Source organism: Nicotiana sylvestris, chromosome 1, assembly GCF_000393655.2.
Source record: "Nicotiana sylvestris chromosome 1, ASM39365v2, whole genome shotgun sequence".
Taxonomy (NCBI): Eukaryota; Viridiplantae; Streptophyta; class Magnoliopsida; order Solanales; family Solanaceae; genus Nicotiana; species Nicotiana sylvestris.
The window spans coordinates 60,760,420-60,766,421 of record NC_091057.1 but is presented as its reverse complement, the minus strand read 5'-3'; the positions used below and the strand labels follow the sequence as shown (position 1 = coordinate 60,766,421).

Genomic DNA, 6,002 nt, shown 5'->3' with positions numbered 1-6,002 from the left:
AACTCTAAATCATCTATTTTAGCTTCAAACTTGATTCTTCACTCGAAATTATATCCTACACAACATAACATACATAATAAATATAAAGTACTAACAATTAGGCTCAAATACAAAAACGCCTGAAGCCAAGAAAATTGCATATCACGGCCTACGAGATGATTCGCCACATGAGATGGCAATGTATTGCAATCTATAAGAATATTGAGAAAGCCAAATGCCATGAAATCTTAGCTAATGACGTCATCAGATGATGTGCATGAGAGAGCACAATTCAAAATGTCAGCCGTCGGCATTTTTGCCAACTTTCTGAGAATCTCCACGGCCAAGTCGTGCCATGCGACGTGCTTGACGGCGTGCCAGTTCATTTTTTAGCCCAGTACAATTCTATTTCGCCCCACTAAGGATATTTCGGTCCAAGATTATTTTTACAAAGTATAAATATATTATAAACACGTTTTAAAAGGGGATTTGACCTAAAAGAGTTTTAGAGAGCTACCACGGCTTAAAGATACGTGATTTCATCAATTCTCTTGCCAAAAATCGGCGCAAAACGAGAATTTGTATTATAAAGTTGTCTTTGATATTTTCTATGTTCTTAAACTTATTTGTGATGACTTTTTCCATATCTATGAAGGAGTTCTTCCCTAGGGTATTGACGGATATAGTATTTTGAGTGTTGTTTGTAGATTTAACTCTAGTTTAATTGCATGAATTCGTTTATAGTGCTTTGAATTGATTGCGAATTTGTTCACCAACTTATTTAGTCGAAAGAGGAATATTTTGGTGATTAATTTTGCATTATTTGGTTTGGTTTAATTTAGTGATTCTTCAAAGTAATCGAGAGAGCTTTATGAATTGTTGATTAACCAATTTAGAAGAATATTCGAGAGATGTTCCCCTAAAGACTAGCCCATTAACATGTTCTTGCATATCTTCACAGTGCTTCATATTAGTTTATTTTGTAAAGTTCAGATTTAATCGAGAGAGGAACCTTGACCTTATGTTTAAAATAATCATCGAGTGAATTCGTGCGAATCATTAGTACACTAGAAGTGAATTTAAATAGAGTTAGATCCCAAATAGCTATCTTACACATATCCTGTCACAACCCTTATTTCTCATATTGCTTACAATCCCTCTCACTCTCTGTGATCAATTTCAATTAGTCGTAATCTTAATTTAGTAGTTAATTATAGTTAGTAATTATCTCAATCAAGTGTTGATCATCATGAATAGCGTTTAAGACATAAATTACTTGATTATCATTTAAATCCAATCCTTAATTAAATTATACTATCTTTGACTAGCGAGCATTAGTTTCATGTTGTGTTTTACGATCGTCAAATTTTGGCGTCGTTGCTGGAGATTGGCAATCAATAGTGTTCAAAATAGTTTTTGGTGCTAATTCAGAAACTGATTTTTTTTATTCTTCATGGTTTTCCTCTTCCGTGTGCAGGCAACAAGTTAACTTCTCTTGTGTATGATTCAATCTTCTTCACAAGAATTGATTCCATACAATCCAGAGGTGGAAAAGCGTCTGCAACATTGAGGAAAGAGAAAGAACTCACTCGAAAATTCTTAGGGCAACCTTCAACCCAAGAACATATGGCTTAGAATGGTGATGATAGTGTAGACTTAGTTGCAAGAGAGGCAGCACAACAGAGAGACCAAGCTGCACAGATAGCAGTTGAAGCAGCTCTTAGAGCTGTTGAGGAGACTAATGAAGATGATGGGGGTTGAAGATTCAATGTAAATCGACCCCTAAATGAAGACCAGTTCAAACATATGGCTCCCGACCTGGAAGAGCATTAGGTGATTATGCCAGACCAGTCTAAAATTAGATATTGTCAAGTGTCAGACCTCCACCGGTAAAAGCAAATAATTTTGAGTTGAAGTAAAGCTTGCTTCAAACCATCCAGAACAATTGTGTCTTTAGGGGAAGGCGAATGGAGATCCTAACACTCACTTGATGGACTTTGAGAAAATCATGAAAAAATTCTAGTATAATGGAGTACCAAAAGATGTAGTCTACTTAAGAGCATTTCCCTTTTCAGTGAAGGATGACGCAAAATGCTGGCTTTGTAGCTTACCGACGGGGTCGGTCTAGACATGGGAAGATATGATGAAAAAGTTTCTGGAAAAATACTTCTCAACTGCAAAAACAGTAAAATTCAGAAGGGAAATCCATAACTTCTGCTAGAAGGAAACTGAAACAGTCTTCGAAGCTTGGGATAGATTCAAGGAGATAGTGAGAAAGTGTCAACATAATGGAATCGAATTGTGGATGCAACTCCAGGACTTTTGGGATGTACTGACACCTTCCTCATGACGAACTTAGAGTACTACAGTTAGAGGTCCTTTAACAAAGAAGACTCATGAGGAGATTGTTGCAATACTTGATGAGCTCTCTGAAGATACTAACCAATTGCCTGTAGAGAGAAATCATAGAAGAAAATCAGCTGGGATTCACCAGGTAGACTCTAACACATTAGTGCAAGCCCAGTTAACATCATGGCCAGAAAGATAAGAAATTTAACCTTAGCCAAGGTCCAGAGCCAGCCATCCTCAGTTTGTGATTTTTGTGGAATGGATCATCCAAAGCATGAGTTCAGGCCTTGACTACAGATAAAGTGGTAAATACTGTGAGGAGCTTTGACAGAGGCAACTACCCAAGTGGCAATAATTTTAACTCCATGGGACATAGGCACCCAGGTTTTTCTTGGAGTTCACTAGGTGGTAGTACGAATGCATGGCAATAGAATAACTCCAAATCCCACGGACAGGGAGCTCCAGGTCTTCTCAATTAGCAGAGGCAGCAATATCAGCCTTTACAGTCTAATTAGTCTAGCATGAAAGATCTGATGAAGGCCTTTATTATTAAGACAGATGAGAGGCTTGAAACTCATGGCACAACTATCCAAGAACATGGCACAACCATTTGAAACTTGGAAAGACAGGTGGGGCAACTTGCTAATCTATTATTTGATAGGGTTCCATGAACTCTCCCTGCTGATACTGAAAGAAATCCAAAAGAGATAATAAACGTGGTGTCTTTGAGGAGTGGGCACGTATTGAAGGATCCCATGGAAAAACAAAAAGCTAAGTTGATTTAAGGACAGGTAGAAATTATGGAGGAGCATAAAAATAGCAACATTCAAGAAGGTGAAGTGATAGTACATGATGGTCTGAAAAAAGAAGGGGAAGACTAGAGCTCAAAAGAAGAAAAAATATGGGAATTTAATGAATAAGGAGACTGAGGAAAGCAAATACATGCGTGCTCTAACTTTCCCTTAGAAGTAGAGAAGAGAGAAGTTGGACAAATAATTTAGGTGTTTCCTAGATATACTCAAGCACGTGCATATTAATCTACCATTCATAGAGGTGCTCTCTCATATGCCAGCTTATGCTAAGTTCTTGAAAGAGATATTGTCCAACAAGAGAAAAATGGAAGAGACATCTTGTCAAGCTCATAGAGCACTGTAGTGCCATTCTGTAGAATAAGCACCCTCAAAAGTGTGGAGATCTAGGGATTTTACTATACCTTGCTCTTTAGGAAGTACTAAGTTTGAAAATTCTTTGTGTTATTCAGGTGCTTCTATTAATTATATTCCTTTGTCTATTTTCAGGAAATTAGAGGGAGAGATTGATAAATCAGATCGATACATGTGTCTTTGCAGCTGGCAGATCATACCTGAAGGAATAGTGGTAATGTGCTAGTTCGGGTGGATAAATTTGTATTCCCTGTGGATGGTGGCGGATCCAGAATTTTCAAATAATGGGTGCTCAACATTTTAATCTGAAAATTGCTACTGTGTCTGGGTGTTCAGTTAATGTATTTATATAAATTCACTAGTTTTTTAATACAAATAGCAGTATTTGGCTCTAAAAGTAATGGGTGCTCAAGCACCCATAATTGTTACACCCCATATTTTTGTATGTGGAAGTACGCCATAAGTAAATTGATATAAGATCGGAAATGAGATGTTACGTCCTGCATTTTCCTACGTTGAAGTTTCATCGTAAGTTAATCGACGTAAGTTCGGGAATGAAATTTATTTTAGGATTATAAGTTTCATGCTATTTAAATAAAGGATAAGTAAATTCGTGAAGGCGAGAGGGTAAGCAAATCGAAAAAAATGAGTTTCGTTGAAGTTTGGCATTTTGAAATAAAATACGGGTCGAGCTAAAATACCCGGTATTTATGGAATAATGCCATAGAAGGCACTACATGACCATGATAGTACAATGTATAAAGTGTATTAAAAGTGAGTAATATTTTAAGCAAGTTGAGATAATTCTTAATTATGCGGGTAATTGGTAATTATCCAAAATATTTTGGATAAGACATAACGTGGCAAATTTGCCTTGAAAAACATGGTGATTCATCCATTATTAATATATATGTATCATGATTTGAAGATTGGACAAAAAGCTTCCAACGTTAATAAGACACCATTTTAGGAAATAGTATCATTATGTCTTAAAGACATAAAATCACATCTCCACTCTTACTAAGTGAGATTTGAAGAATTCAAAATAGGATATCTTGTATCAAGACCCAATTCCAGTAACCAAGAATGAAGAGATGAAAATGTGAAATTGCTTCGGAAAATTCATACAAGATCCGATTATGCGAAAGATGCAATTCTAAGGAAGCACGGTATAATCTTTCTCAAGAATATCATACGGCTTTTTCCTACTTCTATCTGTCGTTACGTGTTGTCGCAATTGGCGTGTGTTAGAGGGATTTTCAAGAGAATTTGCTCGGGTATGTTAAGGCTATCCCTTCTTTCTTTTTGGCATGATTTATACGACACAAGCAAAACGAGCAAATGCACAACTTCCATAAAATTACTCTATTCGTAAAAATGCTAGAGATGTGTATATTCTTATTCTCTATGTGTCATATTATTCTATCATTTGTTCATAGGTCTCAGAAATATGTAAGTTGGTAAAGTTTATTTCATGATATTAATCAGATGCATAATGACCTTATGACGTACCGAGAGAGTTTATTAATGTATTTCATATGCATTTCATACATTTATACATGCACATTGACCCATGACCAGATGACGTTATATACGCGTATATATATATATATATATATATATATATATATATATATATATATATATATATATATGTATGTATATATATGTGTTACATCCCATACTTTAATATTAGTTGTAACTCCCTGTAAATTAATAATAATAATAATAATAATAATAATAATAATAATAATAATAATAATAATAATAATAATAATAATAATACTTTTTTATGGAACAACGAATGGTACATTTGGTTTCTAATATTTCTTTGTTAGGAATTTTTTTAGAATTAAACAAATGGCTATGGAATGTTCTTCAAATGTAAATTTTAGTTAATTAGAGCCAAATAACAATGATGATATTAGTAATAATAAGAATAATAATCAAGACTATAGACGATCAGGCCTTTTATCACTCGCTCTAGCTTATATTTGATATGGTATTTTGAGTGAAATATTTTTGTAAAATAGTTTGAAAAAAAATGATTTTATATAGTTATTAATATTACTACTTTCGAATATGTTTTAAATTATATACGTAAAATGAGAAATTTATGAGATTTTCTTTATTGTAAAGATAGAAATTATTTTCAAGGAAAGAATGCTATCTTTTTACCATTTTAAGAATTAAGTGTACGAAAACTTTTACTCTTTATATGAGATTAGAAAAATTAGAAGTTGAGAAAATATATGTATTTTTACATGGATATTTTAATAAAATAATTGTGTATGTATTTATTTTATATGATACCACATGATCATGATAGTAAATTATATAAAGTGTATTAAAACTGAATAGTATTTTAAGTAAGTTGAGATAATTTTTAATTATACAGATAATTAGCAATTACCCAAAATATTTTGGATAAAGGCAAAACGTGGCAGTAAACCACTATTAAGACATATGACTAAGTAGTCATATGAGCTTATGTGTATAAAGTTGGTCTCA

The 6,002-nt window shown here is 33.8% G+C and overlaps 1 non-coding gene across 1 annotated transcript; it reads right to left on the bottom strand.

The window, feature by feature from the left end:
- Positions 1-2,167: 2,167 nt before the first annotated feature.
- LOC138882085 (small nucleolar RNA R71) lies at positions 2,168-2,274 on the bottom strand. The gene has a single exon (XR_011403565.1). It is a non-coding gene; the product is annotated as a small nucleolar RNA R71 (small nucleolar RNA).
- Between the last annotated feature and the right edge of the window lie 3,728 nt (positions 2,275-6,002).